The 24,954-nt window shown below is 37.0% G+C and overlaps 1 pseudogene; it reads left to right on the top strand.

The window, feature by feature from the left end:
* Positions 1-490: 490 nt before the first annotated feature.
* On the top strand, positions 491-24,509 carry LOC145016630 (uncharacterized; annotated as a pseudogene).
* The last annotated feature ends 445 nt before the right edge of the window (positions 24,510-24,954 follow it).

Consider the following 24,954-nt stretch of genomic DNA (forward strand, 5'->3'; position numbering starts at 1 on the left):
TGGCTGATATTAAAGGCCAAAGAAATCAGAGGTACTTGAAGAATCTGAATGAGAGAAAGAGGTTTTGGCAATCTCAAAATCCCAACTATGTTCCCTCAAAGAAAGAAGCTAATGACAAACCAGAGATCAAAAGAGAGAATATTTTTAGTCCCAGTTCTTACTATTCTAGATCTCAAAACCAAACATCTAGTCTTTGTTCCGACACCAAAGGACAGAATCGAAGATCCATCTTCGGTTTCAATAATAGAGTTCAAAACCGAACTTCATGGTACGTTCCGAACACCAAAACTGAGAACTGAAGGTCAAGTATCGGTTCTTCCCAACAGAAACCTAACTCAACAAAGGATGTTAAAGGGAAAGGAAACTTGATTTTAAAGCAGTAGTCAATCACAATAAAAAGAAAGCTAACCCTAAGGATCCAAGAAGGACTCCAACTGTCACAACACCATGTAACACATTGCAATTTAAACAAGACAGAAATATAATAAAAATGTACACCATCAAAAGAAAAGATGAAACCACAATCATAAAAAGAACCTATCTTGTTGATATATCGGTTGCTGTTTCTTTTTCTGTGAAAAACTCACCAGGGCCCAATAGACTTTGGGTTCCTAAATCTGCTTAACTTTGCAGGTTATCAGTGACGAGCAGTTCGATGATGAATGGTACATAGACAGTGACTGCTCACATCACATGATAGGGAGAAAGGAAGAGCTAAGGGAGTTTCGGTCCCTTAAGGATGGTGGATGCATGAAGTATGGCAACAACTCTTATGGAACAATCAGAGGATATGGAATGATAACCAACAGAGAGTTTACAATTCGAAAAGTGGCGTATGTGGAAGGATTGCAGCACAATCTCATAAGTGTATCTCAATTGGTTGTGGGTATGGGGCTGAAAGTCTCATTTGATGATGAAGGATCAGAAATTCTCGAGAAGTAATCCAAAAGAGTCTTGTTAAAATCTGAACAAAAAGGAGAGATGTACCCTCTCAACCTTAGTCCAATTAAAGGAAAACCATCGATTTGTCTGTTGTCTAAGGCGAATTCGGATGAAAGATGGCTATGGCAGCGACGTTTCTCGCACCTAAACTTTAAAGATATAAATACGTTGTTATTTGGTGATCATCTTCGAGGACTTCCAGTTCTCAAGTTTGATAAGGAATACCTGTGCGCAACATGTGAGATGGGTAAACAGAGCAGAAAGAGCCATCCATCACGTATCAATACCAAGATTGTTGAAGCACTTGAACTTCTACATATTGACTTGTGTAGACCTTCAACTATTGAAAGCATCGGTGGTAGTAAGTTTATTCTTGTTATAGTAGATGATTTTTCACGTTTCACCTGGGTGTTCTTTCTTAAACAGAAACCAGAAGCGACTCCCAAGTTAAAGATGTTCATCAAGCAAGTTGAACTGCAACTACAAAAAGTGGTAAGGAACATCAGAAGCGACAATGGGCTTGAATTAAAAAAATAAAGAGTTTGAAGACTTTCTGGCCGACAAGGGAGTGTCTCACAACTTCTCTGCTCCCTACACTCCACAACAAAATGGAATCATTAAAAGATGAAATCGACCCTTATGTGAAGCAGCCAGAACCATGCTGAGCTTCGCTTCTCTCCCACTATACTTCTAGGCTGATGCTGTTGCTATTGTTTGTTATACTCAAAACAGATACTTACTTAACAAGCGATTCTCAATCACTCTATATGAGATTCTGAACAACCGAAAACCCAATGTCAAGTTCTTTCATATGTTCGGTTCTAGATGCTTCATTTTCAACTCTAAAGAGAACCGAAACAAGTTCGATGTTAAAGCGGATGAGGGAGTCTTTATAGGATATTCACTCACTTCAAAGGCTTATAGGGTTCTAAATAAACACTCCAAACGTATTGAGGAAACTATTACATAACCTTTGATGATTGTTACATAAAGAAAGCTCATGCAAAAGAAAGTTCTATGGGGGAAATATTTCCTGAATCAGGACAAGTATCGGTTCCTATTTCAAATTTGTTTGAAGAATATATGAGGTTGTTTGATGAACCATAAAAAGCTATACACTCAGAGGCGAATGCAGCAGACAACAAAGTCGACCATCTGAAAAAGATCATCGAAGATGTTGCGAAAGACATGACAAAGGATCCTTCAAACCAAACTGATGATCAACCCTCAAATGAACCTTTAAATAATAGCACGGTATTCAAGGGGGTTGGCTCATCTGTGTCTCATACAACCGAGCAAGAGAATCCAAATCCAACCGAGGGGGAGGATCCCGAACCTGACAAGGAACACACTTCGCCATTTGAAGGGGAGAATGCAAATACAAATGATGAAGACAATCAATCAAAATTTGAAGAAGAGATTAATGCAGAGTTAGATCCTGTTAATGAAACGAACTAACCTCCTCTCACAAAATGGACTAAGGAACATCCTCAAACACAGATAATTGGTAAATCATCTGAACGGGTTCTCACACGGTCTCAGTTGAAAGCGAAGAAAACTGCATTATTCTTTCAAGTTGAATTATGCATGAGTAATTCTTATGTCTCCAAAATCGAACAAATGATAGTCAACACTGCACTTGATCATGCTGATTGGGTACAAGCTATGCAAGATGAACTTCATGAGTTTAAACGCAATTGTGTTTGGAAACTAATACCCACACTAAAGGATGCTATTGTGGTTGGATTGAATTCGGTCTTCAGGAACAAGATGGATAAAGAAGGCAATGTTATAAGGAATAAGGTGCGGATGGTGGTAAAGGGATGCTGCCAAGAAAAATGAATAGACTATGAGGAGACCTTCGGTCATGTAGCCAGATTGGAATCGGTTCGAATCTTTCTAGCATATGCTTCTCATAAAAACTTCAAATTTTTCAAATGGATGTGAAATGTGCCTTCCTGAATGGAGAACTAGAAGAAACAGTGTATGTTGAGCAACCACCTGGGTTTGTGAATGAGAAATACCCCAATCATTGCTATGTGTTAGATAAAGTTGTGTATTGTCACACCCCGCTAAAGCGGAAACGCAAGGTATGACAGCGATAACGGTTTCATTGCAAAAGATAAAGATACATCACCATAGCAGTATTTAAAAGTTTACAACCCATAGCTTCAAAAGAACAAAATACAAGTTTTTCAAAATAACATTGTTCAAAATATAGCTTCATAATAGCTTCAACACGATGCAGCATGCTCTATGATGATGAATCTTTACATCCACTTACTAATTATTTCCTGAAAAAGCATGTAAAACGAGCGTCAACTATGAAAATAGTTGGTGAGTATCACAAGTTTATAAAATCGAGCGTACAATAAGGCTTTTCGTAAATACAAGTACATTGCTTCAATGATAAACAAGTTGATTGCTATTAATGAATACAAGTTTATTGCTATAACGAGAAACGAGTTTGTATGTGTATGAGCAAACAATGAGTCTCAACCAAACCTATGACTGAAGCCCTATCGAGATCTATGCTTATCGTTCCATAGATGAATATGGTATCATGCACTCCAGCGATTCGGGCGAGTGAGGAGTTGTCAATTCCTAATAGCACTATCCATAACGACCATTGGCTCAAAGAGTTAATGGTTAGAGATAAGGGAAGGGCCTTAGTATGATAAGTTCTCATGTTCCGTGTTGCATAGACATACATAAAGAAACATAGTAATACAATAGCAATCATGTTTGATACAATTCAATTTAAATACAACATGCAAACAATAGTTTTTCTGGACATGCTTTTCCACCCCAAAACATAAAAACCGAAAAAAGGGGAGTGTGTGAATACTCACGATGTTTTGTGTAGACACAAGCGGTACTTCGGGATGCACCAACGTCTTACTACCGGGATCCTACGACACCAAACACACGCACTAGTGAGTTTCCATGTCGATATCTAATGCTAATATACTAAACTCTACATATAGGGAAATGCCAATTTATGTTTTAGTATTGGATTTATATCATTTTGTTACACTTTTTCTGATGTATTGAAATTTTACAAGTCGTGCGATTAATTACAACCTTGGAAGGTTAATTTTCCAAATTTTAAGTCTCAATAACAACATAAATTCACGAAAAATAGTATTCGAGGGATAAAAATTCTCAAACTTTTTATTTAACTGTTAATACACAACACTAAGCTGGGAAAATTATAAAAATGGATTTCCAAGCTGTTTAATTATATTTTATAATTTTTGAGCATTTATTTCAATAAAAATTGAAATAAATAGTAAACAGTTTCCAAAATTACCCAAACTTTTTATTTAATTGTTATTATACATAAATAGGCTGGGAAAAATATAAAATATATTTTTCAGTGGTTATTTGTATTTTTCCTTGTTTTATTTCTTTAAATAGTCATTAATTAAAGAAATATTATTAAACAGTTAAAATAAATTACCATAAATTTTTGTAACATCATTTACAGTATAAATATCTTGGGAAAAATATCAAAAGTGGTTTTCATAATGTATAAACTGGTTTTGGGTATTTATGTATATTTAAGTGAATTTTAGTGCAATTAACTTTAGAAAATAAGGGAAAAATAGTTTACAGTGGAGAAAAATATTCAAAATTTTTATGTAACCTCCTACTATATAATATGATATCCTGGCAAATTTTCATGAATTTTGGATAATCAGAACTATTTTTCCCATTTTTAAGCCATTATAATTACCAAAAATTGGGAAAAATAGCTAGACATGATGAAAAATCTTGAAATTATTTTCTTGAGTCACCCATCACAAGTAAGGTATGCGAAAATTGTTAGATACAATTTTCACATCCTAAAAAGTGGTTTTGTAATTTATCATGTCCTAAATAAAAGAAAATTAGAAATCATATGAAACAGTAACAAAAATTGCTGAAATTTGGTGAGGGGTCATTATTCCCCATAAGTATCATCCATGAATTTATTTAGGATTTATTGACCTCTGGAAGTATTTTATATGATTTATGCCCTTGGTTTTAGCAATAATTCTAATAAATCAAATAAATAACAAAAGCTCTTGAAATTTTCCAGATTATCTCATGCATGCAAGGGCTTTCAAAAGTAAAAATGTTAAGAATGTATTCAGAAGAGAAATGAGGGTAATGATTCCAAACAATTTAAGAAAAGTTGCATGCAATAATGCATGAAGTGTAGATGTGGCTGAGGTTCATGAATTTTTGTAGCCCATTCAGTGAGGTTTTAAGCCACGAAATTTCAACCATAACTCACTAGATATGTTAAGTTTCTAAGGTATTTTTCCTAAGATTTATGGTTCGGTTTAAGACCATTGTTTAAGCAAGATAAAAATAGTGATCACAGAAAAAGAGCTGTATGCGCAACCTTTTTGTAAAATCTGCCAAAAATCGGATATTTAATATTTTACAGTAAGACCAGTTGGGTTTGAAAGTTAACTCGTGGAACTAACCAATACAAAAAGAATATCATGATTTGGTTAAGAAATGACTGAGTTATGACTGTTCAAAGTCGAACAAAGTAATCTGGCAGATTGCATGTTTGCTTGTGTGCATTATTAGGGTATTTCAATAAGAACATCATGCATGTCCTTGGTAAGGCCCGATTTCTAACACATGCATGGAATGAATGAGCATCCAAGATGTACTAGAAATGGTTTAATGCTTTCGTTCATGCATGAACACACAAGAAATGGAGAAGAACATGAAATATTATGTTTTGATGTCACATGATCATATGTGCATCTTTTTCACTCCTTGCATGGGTTTGATCCCGGATTTTCACCATTTCAAACACATGCATTGTGTTATGGTGAGAATCTACAAACCACAAGGGGAGAATAAAGATTTCTAGCCATGGAAAGGCATAGAATCCTAAAAGAAGAGAAAACTAAGAAGGAAAAGAAGTAGAATCATCAAACTATGGAAGAAGATGATGTTGTTTACCTTGGTTATGATCTTGAGAGAAGTAAGAACACTTCAAGGTCTTCAAAGTCTTGAAATTTGGCAGAGAAATGAGAGAAATTTCGTGAGTTTAGAGAGAGAGAGGAAGAGGGTGAAGTGTGTGAAGAGAGTGAAGTGAGAAGAGTGAAGAGAGAAGAGGTGGAGTGTGGGTTTGAGTTTAATCATGAGTTTTGGGAAGAGAGTGCATGGGGAGAGGGGAGATGGCCAGATTTTTGAGGCATTAAAGCCTCCTCTCTCCTAAATTCAAATTTTTATAAAAAATCCCTCCTTAATTTTTATAAAAATCTAATTTTTATAAAAATCTAATTTTTATAAAAGTGATTCTTTAAGCAATTTTTGATTTATTTAAAAATCTTGTTTTTAACTAATAAATTATGATTAATACTTGTAATTTATATTTCTATTTCATTGGTATAATCCATAATTTGATTAATAAAATTTGATATTAGAAAGTTTATAGCCAAATTTTATAAAGTTTTTAAGCTTTAAGATTTATAAATTTGGATTTTTGGCTGTTTAGAGTTTTTGGAACATTGATTGATATTCAACAACATGTTGAAGTATAATTAGAGTGTTTTAATTTATTTTTAGAGTTTTATACCCTATTTCAATTATAACAAAGTTTGAAGCTTATTCTAATTATAGTATTGGCATTTCCTATTGTAGCTAAGCAACTTACTAGAATTGTAAGTATCAAGTATATTAGTCCTAGACCTTAGTTGGATCCTAGTTTATGCAAGATTTTTGACCTAATTTATACTACTAGGTCATGGCATGTTGTGCATGAATGGTTATTATAAATATGCATGAGTCCAAGAATGACCTGAATTGACAGTTGTCACAGTATCCCCCACTTAAAAAGAATTTCGTCCCGAAATTCATTCTATATCATCGCTTGTCATCGCATGGGAATAGTTGCGGATACTTTTCCTTTATGTAATCCTCGCGCTCCCAGGTGTACTCCGGCCCGCGTTTTGAGTTCCATCGAACTTTCACAATCGGGATCTTACTCCGCTTAAGTTGTTTTACCTCCCTGTCAAGGATTTCTATCGGTTCCTCAACGAAGCTCAGCTTATCATTGATCTTAATTTCCTCCAGGGGTACTATCAATGTTTCGTCGGCTAGACATTTCTTAAGGTTGGAGACGTGGAATGTGTCGTGAATGGCGCTTAACTCTTGGGGCAATTGGAGTTTATACGCTACTGGACCAATCCTTTCAGGGATTTCAAAGGGTCCAACATATCTCGGGCTTAGTTTTCCTTTCTTACCAAAACGCACAAGCCCTTTCCAAGGCGACACTTTTAAAAGTACCTTGTCTCCTACTTGGAATTCTAATGGTTTTCGACGATTATCCGCATAACTTTTCTGACGATCTCTAGCAGCTTTAAGCTTATCTTTGATGATAGTAATCTTGTCAGATGTTTCCTGGATAAGTTCGACTCTAGTCAACTGTCTGTCTCTGATTTCTGTCCAGCATAAGGGCGAACGACACTTGCGTCCATACAATGCTTCATATGGAGCACATTGGATACTCGTGTGGTAACTGTTATTGTAGGAAAACTCAATTAGGGGCAAATGAGTATCCCAATTTCCTTTGAACTCAATGACACACGCTCGTAGCATGTCTTCCAATGTTTGTATTGTTCTCTCTGTTTGCCCATCTGTCTGCGGGTGGTAAGCTGTGCTCAAATCTATCTTGGTTCCTAGTGCCCTCTGTAACATCCACCAAAATCGAGATGTAAAACGACTATCTCTATCAGAAATGATAGATAGGGGTACACCATGCAGAGAAACAATTTTGTCGATGTAGATTTGGGCCAATTTTTCCATCTTGAAATCTTCTCGAATAGGGAGAAAGTGAGCGGATTTCGTCAGTCGATCCACTATGACCCAAATTAAGTCGTGACCTCTAGCAGTTCTAGGGAGTTTGGTAACGAAATCCATAGATATTTGCTCCCATTTCCATTGGGGAATTTCAGGTTGTTGCAACAACCCGGAAGGTTTCTGATGTTCAGCTTTGACTATTGAGCATGTCAAACACTTCCCGACGTACAAGGCAATATCCTTTTTCATTCCAGGCCACCAATAGTACTCTTTAAGATCCTTGTACATCTTATCTGCTCCAGGGTGGATGGAGTATTTAGATCGATGAGACTCTTCTAATACCATGTCTCTCAGGTTGTTAACCCTTGGAATCCAGACCCTGTCTTTAAAATAACGAACTCCATCAGGTTTGGTTTCAAATCTTTCTTCCAAACCATGTAAAGTTTCGCCTGGAAGATTTTCCTTGCATAACGCTTTCTCCTGGGCATTAATGATTTGAGATTTCAAGCTTGTCTGAATTACCATTCCCAAAGCTCTCACACGGGAAGGTTTCACTCTTACTTTCCTACTAAGAGCGTCGGCTACTACGTTAGCCTTTCCTGGGTGGTATCGTATCTCACAATCATAATCACTAAACAACTCTACCCATCTTCTCTGCCGCATGTTTAACATTTTCTGATCCAGGATATGCTGAAGGCTTTTGTGATCGGTATAAATGGTGCATTTGGTTCCGTACAAATAATGCCTCCATATCTTAAGGGCGAAAACTATTGCTCCTAGTTCTAGATCATGGGTGGTATAATTCTTCTCGTGCGGTTTGAGTTGTCTGGAAGCATATGCAATGACCCTATCTTTTTGCATTAGCACACATCCTAATCCTTGATGAGACGCATCACAATACACCACAAAGTTCTCTGATCCTTCTGGTAAAGCCAGAATTGGTGCATTGCACAGCTTGTTTTTCAGGATTTGAAACGCCTCTTCGTGTTTCTCTTCCCAGAGAAATTTTCTATCCTTTTGGGTCAAAGATGTTAATGGTTGAGCAATCCTAGAGAAATTCTCAATGAAGCGTCTGTAGTACCCAGCTAATCCTAGGAATTGTCGTATTTCTGTCGGGGTTTTGGGGGCCTCCCATTTCTTGATTGCCTCTATCTTAGCTGGATCTACATGGATTCCTCTTTCACCGATCACATGACCAAGAAAATGTACTTCCCGAATCCAAAATTCACACTTAGTGAACTTGGCATACAATTTTTGTTCCTTCAACAGCTCCAACACTAGCTTTAGATGTCTATTGTGATCTTCTTTGGTCCGCGAGTAAACAAGTATGTCATCGATAAAGACAATTATAAACCTGTCTAGGTATGGTCTACAGACCCTATTCATCAAATCCATGAATACAGCGGGTGCGTTCGTTAGTCCAAAAGGCATGACTAAGAATTCATAATGTCCATAACGGGTTCTAAACGCTGTCTTGTGAATGTCCTCTTCGTGAATTCTTAGCTGATGATACCCTGACCGAAGGTCGATTTTTGAGAAGTAGGAAGCGCCCTGCAACTGATCGAACAAGTCATCTATTCTAGGGAGGGGATATCGATTCTTGATTGTCAACTTGTTCAATTCTCTGTAATCAATGCACATTCGGAACGAACCATCTTTCTTTTTGACGAATAACACTGGGGCTCCCCAAGGTGAAGAACTTGGTCGAATAAACCCTTTGTCTAGAAGTTCTTGAAGTTGTCCGGATAGTTCTTGCATCTCGGATGGTGCAAGGCGATATGGTGCTTTTGCTACCGGTGCCGCTCCGGGAACTAAGTCTATCCGAAATTCGACCTGTCTATAAGGGGGTAGACCGGGCAATTCCTCCGGAAATACTTCGGGATAGTTTTGAACCACTGGAATCTCCTTGAGTTGCTTAGCTTCAGGTTCTCTTTCTAGCACATGGGCCATGCATGCAATACAATTCTTCTTCAGGTACTTGTGAACCTTCACGCTTGATACTATGTTTAAACTTCTTCCTGGCTTCTCACCGTGTATGATAAGGGTTTCTCCATTAGGGAGAGGCACTCTGATGACTTTCTCATAACAACCAATGTCTGCTCTATTTTTGGATAACCAATCCATCCCTACTATCACATCAAAACTACCTAGCTCTATAGGAATTAGGTCAATGCTAAAGAGTTTATCAGCTAAATTCAGAGTACAACCAGGAATTATATCACTAGCCCTAATTTCATACCCATCAGCAAGTTCAATAGCATATGCAATCCTCATCTTTACCGATTTCAAGCCAATTAACGGTCTAAATGCTAAAGAAACAAAACTCCTATCTGCTCCCGCATCGAATATTACTGATGCAAAGTGGTTGTTCAGGAGGAACGTACCTGTTATCACTTCAGGGTTCTGACGAGCTTCTTCTGCACCAATCACAAAGGCTACACCTCTTGGTTGTCTAACTTGATTTCCTTGAAAGTTTTGCCTGGCTTGGCCTTGTCCATGGTTACCAGGTCCATTGTTCAGTTTAGGACATGCTCTACGGAGATGATCAATACTCCCGCACTCGTAACATGTCCTTTTTCCCTCCTTATTCACCTTACAATACTTCGAGTAATGGCCTGTTTGCTTACAGTTTTGGCACACCGGGCAAGCTCCCTTGTGATGGAAGTTACACTTATTGCACTTCGGAAGCGACCCTGAGTACTGCTTTCGCTCCTGCACTTCTTGTCCTTGAGTTTTCACTGGTTCTTGCTCCTGGGCTCTTACCATAAAGTTTCTTGAGACTTTCTGCTTCCTCCCTGACTTGCCTCCATACTTCTTCTCTCCCTGATCTGCTGGCTTCCTCTTGCTACTAGAGCTTTCCATTGTCGATGCTCCCATCCTTATCACATCACAATCAGGAACAGCCCACCAAACACATAATATGCTGTCATCGCATGACCTGCCTCTCGTCTAGCAGCACTAGCAGTGTCAGCAGTCTCCATCGAATGCTGATACAGGATTTCCATTCCTGCCAAGACTTCATCCAAAACTTCTCGATGCCCAGCTATCGCAGCGAGACTGTGACGTAGGCCTGCTGCTATCGACTGCAATCTCCGGGACTCCTCCGGGGTCATACCTGGCTGTCGGACAGGTATCCCTATGACTTGCTGAGGTGAGGATGCTCTTGGTCCTGCATCGCTGGGTCCTACCCCGCTAGGTCCTGCCGTGCCATGTCCTGCTGTGCTGGCGGGTATCCTTCCTGGAATGGGGACACTCTTCCTCGCTGTCCTCCGAATGCGAAGTCCATAGAGCGGTGGCTGTGGCAACACCGATGTCGGTGATGCCTCGCGTCGTTGACTCGGGGCGTTGTCATTGCTGATCTCCACCGAGTTCCCAGTATCTTCCGTATCCTCTGATGGGTCTTCTTCTATCGAGGCGGGGGGATTACGTCGAGGGATAACAGTGACGTAGCCGGATTCATCGGCTGAGGCGGTAGCGCGGGAAGATGACGATCTTGACATAGTGGACTGTGACATAGTTTCAATGAGATATGAAATAAATGACAATGCATTCCTATAATATGCAATGCTTACACACACCAAAATTAACCTTTTGAAATTTTTAAATAAGGTTTTCTCAAATATTTTTGTTGAACATATTCCCATTATAATTAGCTCAAGCTTTGTATAAATCTTTTCTTAATTAAACATAGGTGATCAGGCTATGTTTAATCAAGGTCCAATAATACAACTCCCGACCTAATTAGACTAGTAATATGTTTGATGTAAAAAGAATTTCTTTGTAAGTTTTAGTTATAGGTTGTGTTTTCTTAAAGAAAAACCGATGTTCTCTATAACTTTAGCTCTGATACCACTTCTGTCACACCCCGCTAAAGCGGAAACGCAAGGTATGACAGCGATAACGGTTTCATTGCAAAAGATAAAGATACATCACCATAGCAGTATTTAAAAGTTTACAACCCATAGCTTCAAAAGAACAAAATACAAGTTTTTCAAAATAACATTGTTCAAAATATAGCTTCATAATAGCTTCAACACGATGCAGCATGCTCTATGATGATGAATCTTTACATCCACTTACTAATTATTTCCTGAAAAAGCATGTAAAACGAGCGTCAACTATGAAAATAGTTGGTGAGTATCACAAGTTTATAAAATCGAGCGTACAATAAGGCTTTTCGTAAATACAAGTACATTGCTTCAATGATAAACAAGTTGATTGCTATTAATGAATACAAGTTTATTGCTATAACGAGAAACGAGTTTGTATGTGTATGAGCAAACAATGAGTCTCAACCAAACCTATGACTGAAGCCCTATCGAGATCTATGCTTATCGTTCCATAGATGAATATGGTATCATGCACTCCAGCGATTCGGGCGAGTGAGGAGTTGTCAATTCCTAATAGCACTATCCATAACGACCATTGGCTCAAAGAGTTAATGGTTAGAGATAAGGGAAGGGCCTTAGTATGATAAGTTCTCATGTTCCGTGTTGCATAGACATACATAAAGAAACATAGTAATACAATAGCAATCATGTTTGATACAATTCAATTTAAATACAACATGCAAACAATAGTTTTTCTGGACATGCTTTTCCACCCCAAAACATAAAAACCGAAAAAAGGGGAGTGTGTGAATACTCACGATGTTTTGTGTAGACACAAGCGGTACTTCGGGATGCACCAACGTCTTACTACCGGGATCCTACGACACCAAACACACGCACTAGTGAGTTTCCATGTTGATATCTAATGCTAATATACTAAACTCTACATATAGGGAAATGCCAATTTATGTTTTAGTATTGGATTTATATCATTTTGTTACACTTTTTCTGATGTATTGAAATTTTACAAGTCGTGCGATTAATTACAACCTTGGAAGGTTAATTTTCCAAATTTTAAGACTCAATAACAACATAAATTCACGAAAAATAGTATTCGAGGGATAAAAATTCTCAAACTTTTTATTTAACTGTTAATACACAACACTAAGCTGGGAAAATTATAAAAATGGATTTCCAAGCTGTTTAATTATATTTTATAATTTTTGAGCATTTATTTCAATAAAAATTGAAATAAATAGTAAACAGTTTCCAAAATTACCCAAACTTTTTATTTAATTGTTATTATACATAAATAGGCTGGGAAAAATATAAAATATATTTTTCAGTGGTTATTTGTATTTTTCCTTGTTTTATTTCTTTAAATAGTCATTAATTAAAGAAATATTATTAAACAGTTAAAATAAATTACCATAAATTTTTGTAACATCATTTACAGTATAAATATCTTGGGAAAAATATCAAAAGTGGTTTTCATAATGTATAAACTGGTTTTGGGTATTTATGTATATTTAAGTGAATTTTAGTGCAATTAACTTTAGAAAATAAGGGAAAAATAGTTTACAGTGGAGAAAAATATTCAAAATTTTTATGTAACCTCCTACTATATAATATGATATCCTGGCAAATTTTCATGAATTTTGGATAATCAGAACTATTTTTCCCATTTTTAAGCCATTATAATTACCAAAAATTGGGAAAAATAGCTAGACATGATGAAAAATCTTGAAATTATTTTCTTGAGTCACCCATCACAAGTAAGGTATGCGAAAATTGTTAGATACAATTTTCACATCCTAAAAAGTGGTTTTGTAATTTATCATGTCCTAAATAAAAGAAAATTAGAAATCATATGAAACAGTAACAAAAATTGCTGAAATTTGGTGAGGGGTCATTATTCCCCATAAGTATCATCCATGAATTTATTTAGGATTTATTGACCTCTGGAAGTATTTTATATGATTTATGCCCTTGGTTTTAGCAATAATTCTAATAAATCAAATAAATAACAAAAGCTCTTGAAATTTTCCAGATTATCTCATGCATGCAAGGGCTTTCAAAAGTAAAAATGTTAAGAATGTATTCAGAAGAGAAATGAGGGTAATGATTCCAAACAATTTAAGAAAAGTTGCATGCAATAATGCATGAAGTGTAGATGTGGCTGAGGTTCATGAATTTTTGTAGCCCATTCAGTGAGGTTTTAAGCCACGAAATTTCAACCATAACTCACTAGATATGTTAAGTTTCTAAGGTATTTTTCCTAAGATTTATGGTTCGGTTTAAGACCATTGTTTAAGCAAGATAAAAATAGTGATCACAGAAAAAGAGCTGTATGCGCAACCTTTTTGTAAAATCTGCCAAAAATCGGATATTTAATATTTTACAGTAAGACCAGTTGGGTTTGAAAGTTAACTCGTGGAACTAACCAATACAAAAAGAATATCATGATTTGGTTAAGAAATGACTGAGTTATGACTGTTCAAAGTCGAACAAAGTAATCTGGCAGATTGCATGTTTGCTTGTGTGCATTATTAGGGTATTTCAATAAGAACATCATGCATGTCCTTGGTAAGGCCCGATTTCTAACACATGCATGGAATGAATGAGCATCCAAGATGTACTAGAAATGGTTTAATGCTTTCGTTCATGCATGAACACACAAGAAATGGAGAAGAACATGAAATATTATGTTTTGATGTCACATGATCATATGTGCATCTTTTTCACTCCTTGCATGGGTTTGATCCCGGATTTTCACCATTTCAAACACATGCATTGTGTTATGGTGAGAATCTACAAACCACAAGGGGAGAATAAAGATTTCTAGCCATGGAAAGGCATAGAATCCTAAAAGAAGAGAAAACTAAGAAGGAAAAGAAGTAGAATCATCAAACTATGGAAGAAGATGATGTTGTTTACCTTGGTTATGATCTTGAGAGAAGTAAGAACACTTCAAGGTCTTCAAAGTATTGAAATTTGGCAGAGAAATGAGAGAAATTTCGTGAGTTTAGAGAGAGAGAGGAAGAGGGTGAAGTGTGTGAAGAGAGTGAAGTGAGAAGAGTGAAGAGAGAAGAGGTGGAGTGTGGGTTTGAGTTTAATCATGAGTTTTGGGAAGAGAGTGCATGGGGAGAGGGGAGATGGCCAGATTTTTGAGGCATTAAAGCCTCCTCTCTCCTAAATTCAAATTTTTATAAAAAATCCCTCCTTAATTTTTATAAAAATCTAATTTTTATAAAAATCTAATTTTTATAAAAGTGATTCTTTAAGCAATTTTTGATTTATTTAAAAATCTTGTTTTTAACTAATAAATTATGATTAATACTTGTAATTTATATTTCTATTTCATTGGTATAATCCATAATTTGATTAATAAAATTTGATATTAGAAAGTTTATAGCCAAATTTTATAAAGTTTTTAAGCTTTAAGATTTATAAATTTGGATTTTTGGCTGTTTAGAGTTTTTGGAACATTGATTGATATTCAACAACATGTTGAAGTATAATTAGAGTGTTTTAATTTATTTTTAGAGTTTTATACCCTATTTCAATTATAACAAAGTTTGAAGCTTATTCTAATTATAGTATTGGCATTTCCTATTGTAGCTAAGCAACTTACTAGAATTGTAAGTATCAAGTATATTAGTCCTAGACCTTAGTTGGATCCTAGTTTATGCAAGATTTTTGACCTAATTTATACTACTAGGTCATGGCATGTTGTGCATGAATGGTTATTATAAATATGCATGAGTCCAAGAATGACCTGAATTGACAGTTGTCACAGTATCCCCCACTTAAAAAGAATTTCGTCCCGAAATTCATTCTATATCATCGCTTGTCATCGCATGGGAATAGTTGCGGATACTTTTCCTTTATGTAATCCTCGCGCTCCCAGGTGTACTCCGGCCCGCGTTTTGAGTTCCATCGAACTTTCACAATCGGGATCTTACTCCGCTTAAGTTGTTTTACCTCCCTGTCAAGGATTTCTATCGGTTCCTCAACGAAGCTCAGCTTATCATTGATCTTAATTTCCTCCAGGGGTACTATCAATGTTTCGTCGGCTAGACATTTCTTAAGGTTGGAGACGTGGAATGTGTCGTGAATGGCGCTTAACTCTTGGGGCAATTGGAGTTTATACGCTACTGGACCAATCCTTTCAGGGATTTCAAAGGGTCCAACATATCTCGGGCTTAGTTTTCCTTTCTTACCAAAACGCACAAGCCCTTTCCAAGGCGACACTTTTAAAAGTACCTTGTCTCCTACTTGGAATTCTAATGGTTTTCGACGATTATCCGCATAACTTTTCTGACGATCTCTAGCAGCTTTAAGCTTATCTTTGATGATAGTAATCTTGTCAGATGTTTCCTGGATAAGTTCGACTCTAGTCAACTGTCTGTCTCTGATTTCTGTCCAGCATAAGGGCGAACGACACTTGCGTCCATACAATGCTTCATATGGAGCACATTGGATACTCGTGTGGTAACTGTTATTGTAGGAAAACTCAATTAGGGGCAAATGAGTATCCCAATTTCCTTTGAACTCAATGACACACGCTCGTAGCATGTCTTCCAATGTTTGTATTGTTCTCTCTGTTTGCCCATCTGTCTGCGGGTGGTAAGCTGTGCTCAAATCTATCTTGGTTCCTAGTGCCCTCTGTAACATCCACCAAAATCGAGATGTAAAACGACTATCTCTATCAGAAATGATAGATAGGGGTACACCATGCAGAGAAACAATTTTGTCGATGTAGATTTGGGCCAATTTTTCCATCTTGAAATCTTCTCGAATAGGGAGAAAGTGAGCGGATTTCGTCAGTCGATCCACTATGACCCAAATTGAGTCGTGACCTCTAGCAGTTCTAGGGAGTTTGGTAACGAAATCCATAGATATTTGCTCCCATTTCCATTGGGGAATTTCAGGTTGTTGCAACAACCCGGAAGGTTTCTGATGTTCAGCTTTGACTATTGAGCATGTCAAACACTTCCCGACGTACAAGGCAATATCCTTTTTCATTCCAGGCCACCAATAGTACTCTTTAAGATCCTTGTACATCTTATCTGCTCCAGGGTGGATGGAGTATTTAGATCGATGAGACTCTTCTAATACCATGTCTCTCAGGTTGTTAACCCTTGGAATCCAGACCCTGTCTTTAAAATAACGAACTCCATCAGGTTTGGTTTCAAATCTTTCTTCCAAACCATGTAAAGTTTCGCCTGGAAGATTTTCCTTGCATAACGCTTTCTCCTGGGCATTAATGATTTGAGATTTCAAGCTTGTCTGAATTACCATTCCCAAAGCTCTCACACGGGAAGGTTTCACTCTTACTTTCCTACTAAGAGCGTCGGCTACTACGTTAGCCTTTCCTGGGTGGTATCGTATCTCACAATCATAATCACTAAACAACTCTACCCATCTTCTCTGCCGCATGTTTAACATTTTCTGATCCAGGATATGCTGAAGGCTTTTGTGATCGGTATAAATGGTGCATTTGGTTCCGTACAAATAATGCCTCCATATCTTAAGGGCGAAAACTATTGCTCCTAGTTCTAGATCATGGGTGGTATAATTCTTCTCGTGCGGTTTGAGTTGTCTGGAAGCATATGCAATGACCCTATCTTTTTGCATTAGCACACATCCTAATCCTTGATGAGACGCATCACAATACACCACAAAGTTCTCTGATCCTTCTGGTAAAGCCAGAATTGGTGCATTGCACAGCTTGTTTTTCAGGATTTGAAACGCCTCTTCGTGTTTCTCTTCCCAGAGAAATTTTCTATCCTTTTGGGTCAAAGATGTTAATGGTTGAGCAATCCTAGAGAAATTCTCAATGAAGCGTCTGTAGTACCCAGCTAATCCTAGGAATTGTCGTATTTCTGTCGGGGTTTTGGGGGCCTCCCATTTCTTGATTGCCTCTATCTTAGCTGGATCTACATGGATTCCTCTTTCACCGATCACATGACCAAGAAAATGTACTTCCCGAATCCAAAATTCACACTTAGTGAACTTGGCATACAATTTTTGTTCCTTCAACAGCTCCAACACTAGCTTTAGATGTCTATTGTGATCTTCTTTGGTCCGCGAGTAAACAAGTATGTCATCGATAAAGACAATTATAAACCTGTCTAGGTATGGTCTACAGACCCTATTCATCAAATCCATGAATACAGCGGGTGCGTTCGTTAGTCCAAAAGGCATGACTAAGAATTCATAATGTCCATAACGGGTTCTAAACGCTGTCTTGTGAATGTCCTCTTCGTGAATTCTTAGCTGATGATACCCTGACCGAAGGTCGATTTTTGAGAAGTAGGAAGCGCCCTGCAACTGATCGAACAAGTCATCTATTCTAGGGAGGGGATATCGATTCTTGATTGTCAACTTGTTCAATTCTCTGTAATCAATGCACATTCGGAACGAACCATCTTTCTTTTTGACGAATAACACTGGGGCTCCCCAAGGTGAAGAACTTGGTCGAATAAACCCTTTGTCTAGAAGTTCTTGAAGTTGTCCGGATAGTTCTTGCATCTCGGATGGTGCAAGGCGATATGGTGCTTTTGCTACCGGTGCCGCTCCGGGAACTAAGTCTATCCGAAATTCGACCTGTCTATAAGGGGGTAGACCGGGCAATTCCTCCGGAAATACTTCGGGATAGTTTTGAACCACTGGAATCTCCTTGAGTTGCTTAGCTTCAGGTTCTCTTTCTAGCACATGGGCCATGCATGCAATACAATTCTTCTTCAGGTACTTGTGAACCTTCACGCTTGATACTATGTTTAAACTTCTTCCTGGCTTCTCACCGTGTATGATAAGGGTTTCTCCATTAGGGAGAGGCACTCTGATGACTTTCTCATAACAACCAATGTCTGCTCTATTTTTGGATAACCAATCCATCCCTACTATCACATCAAAACTACCTAGCTCTATAGGAATTAGGTCAATGCTAAAGAGTTTATCAGCTAAATTCAGAGTACAACCAGGAATTATATCACTAGCCCTAATTTCATACCCATCAGCAAGTTCAATAGCATATGCAATCCTCATCTTTACCGATTTCAAGCCAATTAACGGTCTAAATGCTAAAGAAACAAAACTCCTATCTGCTCCCGCATCGAATATTACTGATGCAAAGTGGTTGTTCAGGAGGAACGTACCTGTTATCACTTCAGGGTTCTGACGAGCTTCTTCTGCACCAATCACAAAGGCTACACCTCTTGGTTGTCTAACTTGATTTCCTTGAAAGTTTTGCCTGGCTTGGCCTTGTCCATGGTTACCAGGTCCATTGTTCAGTTTAGGACATGCTCTACGGAGATGATCAATACTCCCGCACTCGTAACATGTCCTTTTTCCCTCCTTATTCACCTTACAATACTTCGAGTAATGGCCTGTTTGCTTACAGTTTTGGCACACCGGGCAAGCTCCCTTGTGATGGAAGTTACACTTATTGCACTTCGGAAGCGACCCTGAGTACTGCTTTCGCTCCTGCACTTCTTGTCCTTGAGTTTTCACTGGTTCTTGCTCCTGGGCTCTTACCATAAAGTTTCTTGAGACTTTCTGCTTCCTCCCTGACTTGCCTCCATACTTCTTCTCTCCCTGATCTGCTGGCTTCCTCTTGCTACTAGAGCTTTCCATTGTCGATGCTCCCATCCTTATCACATCACAATCAGGAACAGCCCACCAAACACATAATATGCTGTCATCGCATGACCTGCCTCTCGTCTAGCAGCACTAGCAGTGTCAGCAGTCTCCATCGAATGCTGATACAGGATTTCCATTCCTGCCAAGACTTCATCCAAAACTTCTCGATGCCCAGCTATCGCAGCGAGACTGTGACGTAGGCCTGCTGCTATCGACTGCAATCTCCGGGACTCCTCCGGGGTCATACCTGGCTGTCGGACAGGTATCCCTATGACTTGCTGAGGTGAGGATGCTCTTGGTCCTGCATCGCTGGGTCCTACCCCGCTAGGTCCTGCCGTGCCATGTCCTGCTGTGCTGGCGGGTATCCTTCCTGGAATGGGGACACTCTTCCTCGCTGTCCTCCGAATGCGAAGTCCATAGAGCGGTGGCTGTGGCAACACCGATGTCGGTGATGCCTCGCGTCGTTGACTCGGGGCGTTGTCATTGCTGATCTCCACCGAGTTCCCAGTATCTTCCGTATCCTCTGATGGGTCTTCTTCTATCGAGGCGGGGGGATTACGTCGAGGGATAACAGTGACGTAGCCGGATTCATCGGCTGAGGCGGTAGCGCGGGAAGATGACGATCTTGACATAGTGGACTGTGACATAGTTTCAATGAGATATGAAATAAATGACAATGCATTCCTATAATATGCAATGCTTACACACACCAAAATTAACCTTTTGAAATTTTTAAATAAGGTTTTCTCAAATATTTTTGTTGAACATATTCCCATTATAATTAGCTCAAGCTTTGTATAAATCTTTTCTTAATTAAACATAGGTGATCAGGCTATGTTTAATCAAGGTCCAATAATACAACTCCCGACCTAATTAGACTAGTAATATGTTTGATGTAAAAAGAATTTCTTTGTAAGTTTTAGTTATAGGTTGTGTTTTCTTAAAGAAAAACCGATGTTCTCTATAACTTTAGCTCTGATACCACTTCTGTCACACCCCGCTAAAGCGGAAACGCAAGGTATGACAGCGATAACGGTTTCATTGCAAAAGATAAAGATACATCACCATAGCAGTATTTAAAAGTTTACAACCCATAGCTTCAAAAGAACAAAATACAAGTTTTTCAAAATAACATTGTTCAAAATATAGCTTCATAATAGCTTCAACACGATGCAGCATGCTCTATGATGATGAATCTTTACATCCACTTACTAATTATTTCCTGAAAAAGCATGTAAAACGAGCGTCAACTATGAAAATAGTTGGTGAGTATCACAAGTTTATAAAATCGAGCGTACAATAAGGCTTTTCGTAAATACAAGTACATTGCTTCAATGATAAACAAGTTGATTGCTATTAATGAATACAAGTTTATTGCTATAACGAGAAACGAGTTTGTATGTGTATGAGCAAACAATGAGTCTCAACCAAACCTATGACTGAAGCCCTATCGAGATCTATGCTTATCGTTCCATAGATGAATATGGTATCATGCACTCCAGCGATTCGGGCGAGTGAGGAGTTGTCAATTCCTAATAGCACTATCCATAACGACCATTGGCTCAAAGAGTTAATGGTTAGAGATAAGGGAAGGGCCTTAGTATGATAAGTTCTCATGTTCCGTGTTGCATAGACATACATAAAGAAACATAGTAATACAATAGCAATCATGTTTGATACAATTCAATTTAAATACAACATGCAAACAATAGTTTTTCTGGACATGCTTTTCCACCCCAAAACATAAAAACCGAAAAAAGGGGAGTGTGTGAATACTCACGATGTTTTGTGTAGACACAAGCGGTACTTCGGGATGCACCAACGTCTTACTACCGGGATCCTACGACACCAAACACACGCACTAGTGAGTTTCCATGTCGATATCTAATGCTAATATACTAAACTCTACATATAGGGAAATGCCAATTTATGTTTTAGTATTGGATTTATATCATTTTGTTACACTTTTTCTGATGTATTGAAATTTTACAAGTCGTGCGATTAATTACAACCTTGGAAGGTTAATTTTCCAAATTTTAAGTCTCAATAACAACATAAATTCACGAAAAATAGTATTCGAGGGATAAAAATTCTCAAACTTTTTATTTAACTGTTAATACACAACACTAAGCTGGGAAAATTATAAAAATGGATTTCCAAGCTGTTTAATTATATTTTATAATTTTTGAGCATTTATTTCAATAAAAATTGAAATAAATAGTAAACAGTTTCCAAAATTACCCAAACTTTTTATTTAATTGTTATTACACATAAATAGGCTGGGAAAAATATAAAATATATTTTTCAGTGGTTATTTGTATTTTTCCTTGTTTTATTTCTTTAAATAGTCATTAATTAAAGAAATATTATTAAACAGTTAAAATAAATTACCATAAATTTTTGTAACATCATTTACAGTATAAATATCTTGGGAAAAATATCAAAAGTGGTTTTCATAATGTATAAACTGGTTTTGGGTATTTATGTATATTTAAGTGAATTTTAGTGCAATTAACTTTAGAAAATAAGGGAAAAATAGTTTACAGTGGAGAAAAATATTCAAAATTTTTATGTAACCTCCTACTATATAATATGATATCCTGGCAAATTTTCATGAATTTTGGATAATCAGAACTATTTTTCCCATTTTTAAGCCATTATAATTACCAAAAATTGGGAAAAATAGCTAGACATGATGAAAAATCTTGAAATTATTTTCTTGAGTCACCCATCACAAGTAAGGTATGCGAAAATTGTTAGATACAATTTTCACATCCTAAAAAGTGGTTTTGTAATTTATCATGTCCTAAATAAAAGAAAATTAGAAATCATATGAAACAGTAACAAAAATTGCTGAAATTTGGTGAGGGGTCATTATTCCCCATAAGTATCATCCATGAATTTATTTAGGATTTATTGACCTCTGGAAGTATTTTATATGATTTATGCCCTTGGTTTTAGCAATAATTCTAATAAATCAAATAAATAACAAAAGCTCTTGAAATTTTCCAGATTATCTCATGCATGCAAGGGCTTTCAAAAGTAAAAATGTTAAGAATGTATTCAGAAGAGAAATGAGGGTAATGATTCCAAACAATTTAAGAAAAGTTGCATGCAATAATGCATGAAGTGTAGATGTGGCTGAGGTTCATGAATTTTTGTAGCCCATTCAGTGAGGTTTTAAGCCACGAAATTTCAACCATAACTCACTAGATATGTTAAGTTTCTAAGGTATTTTTCCTAAGATTTATGGTTCGGTTTAAGACCATTGTTTAAGCAAGATAAAAATAGTGATCACAGAAAAAGAGCTGTATGCGCAACCTTTTTGTAAAATCTGCCAAAAATCGGATATTTAATATTTTACAGTAAGACCAGTTGGGTTTGAAAGTTAACTCGTGGAACTAACCAATACAAAAAGAATATCATGATTTGGTTAAGAAATGACTGAGTTATGACTGTTCAAAGTCGAACAAAGTAATCTGGCAGATTGCATGTTTGCTTGTGTGCATTATTAGGGTATTTCAATAAGAACATCATGCATGTCCTTGGTAAGGCCCGATTTCTAACACATGCATGGAATGAATGAGCATCCAAGATGTACTAGAAATGGTTTAATGCTTTCGTTCATGCATGAACACACAAGAAATGGAGAAGAACATGAAATATTATGTTTTGATGTCACATGATCATATGTGCATCTTTTTCACTCCTTGCATGGGTTTGATCCCGGATTTTCACCATTTCAAACACATGCATTGTGTTATGGTGAGAATCTACAAACCACAAGGGGAGAATAAAGATTTCTAGCCATGGAAAGGCATAGAATCCTAAAAGAAGAGAAAACTAAGAAGGAAAAGAAGTAGAATCATCAAACTATGGAAGAAGATGATGTTGTTTACCTTGGTTATGATCTTGAGAGAAGTAAGAACACTTCAAGGTCTTCAAAGTATTGAAATTTGGCAGAGAAATGAGAGAAATTTCGTGAGTTTAGAGAGAGAGAGGAAGAGGGTGAAGTGTGTGAAGAGAGTGAAGTGAGAAGAGTGAAGAGAGAAGAGGTGGAGTGTGGGTTTGAGTTTAATCATGAGTTTTGGGAAGAGAGTGCATGGGGAGAGGGGAGATGGCCAGATTTTTGAGGCATTAAAGCCTCCTCTCTCCTAAATTCAAATTTTTATAAAAAATCCCTCCTTAATTTTTATAAAAATCTAATTTTTATAAAAATCTAATTTTTATAAAAGTGATTCTTTAAGCAATTTTTGATTTATTTAAAAATCTTGTTTTTAACTAATAAATTATGATTAATACTTGTAATTTATATTTCTATTTCATTGGTATAATCCATAATTTGATTAATAAAATTTGATATTAGAAAGTTTATAGCCAAATTTTATAAAGTTTTTAAGCTTTAAGATTTATAAATTTGGATTTTTGGCTGTTTAGAGTTTTTGGAACATTGATTGATATTCAACAACATGTTGAAGTATAATTAGAGTGTTTTAATTTATTTTTAGAGTTTTATACCCTATTTCAATTATAACAAAGTTTGAAGCTTATTCTAATTATAGTATTGGCATTTCCTATTGTAGCTAAGCAACTTACTAGAATTGTAAGTATCAAGTATATTAGTCCTAGACCTTAGTTGGATCCTAGTTTATGCAAGATTTTTGACCTAATTTATACTACTAGGTCATGGCATGTTGTGCATGAATGGTTATTATAAATATGCATGAGTCCAAGAATGACCTGAATTGACAGTTGTCACATGTATGGACTGAAACAAGCACCAAGGGCCTGGTATGAAACTTTAACTCGCTTTCTAAAATTGTCTAAATTCAAGAAAGGTTTGGTTGACCCAACCTTTTTTTGTAAGAAAGAATGCGAACATCTAATGATAGTTCAAATTTATGTCGATGATATCATCTTCGGCTCCACGAATCCTAGCTTAAAGGTTGAATTCAGGAAACTGATGGAGACTAAATTTGAAATGAGCACAATGGGTCCAATTAACTTTTTTAATGGGTTGAATATAAGAAAGGGACCAGAAGGTATTTTTATTAACCATGAGGCTTACACGAACAATCTGTTGGTAAAATTTGGAATGATGGGAGACTCGATGGTGAAGGTTCCTATGGAATTTGGCACCAAGTTAATACCATCTCTGGAAAATCCTGCTGTAGATATGACTCTCTATCATCAAATGATAGGCTCTCTCATGTATCTTACTGCAAGTAGACTGGACATTATGTTTTTTGTCTATTATAGTGCCAGGTTTCAAGTTAATCCTAGAGAACCTCACATGGTGGTAGTGAAGAATATTTTTCGATATTTGAAGCGTACCTCGTTGCTCGGTCTCTGGTATCTAGCTAAATCCGGATTCTTTGTTCAAGCCTTTTCTGATGCTGATCTGGGTGGCTGTGGTCTAGATAGAAAGACCACAACTGGAGGATGCCACTTCCTTGATGGTAAACTAGTTTGTTGGCAGTCCAAGAAGCAAACTTGTGTGTCTCTCTCAACAGTCGAAGTAGATACATAGCTGCCACTTCGTGTACTTCACAAGTAGTCTGGATACAAAGTCAACTTAGAGGCTATGGACTAAGTATGAAGAAGATTCCTCTTTATTGTGATTCTAAAAGCGCGATAAGAATTTATCATAATCCAGTACACCACTCAAAGACAAAGCATATTGCACTAAGGTACCACTTCATCAAGGACCATGTTGAAGATG

The sequence above is a fragment of the Lactuca saligna genome, chromosome 9 (assembly GCF_052625555.1).
Source record: "Lactuca saligna cultivar CGN05327 chromosome 9, ASM5262555v1, whole genome shotgun sequence".
Lineage (NCBI taxonomy): Eukaryota > Viridiplantae > Streptophyta > Magnoliopsida > Asterales > Asteraceae > Lactuca > Lactuca saligna.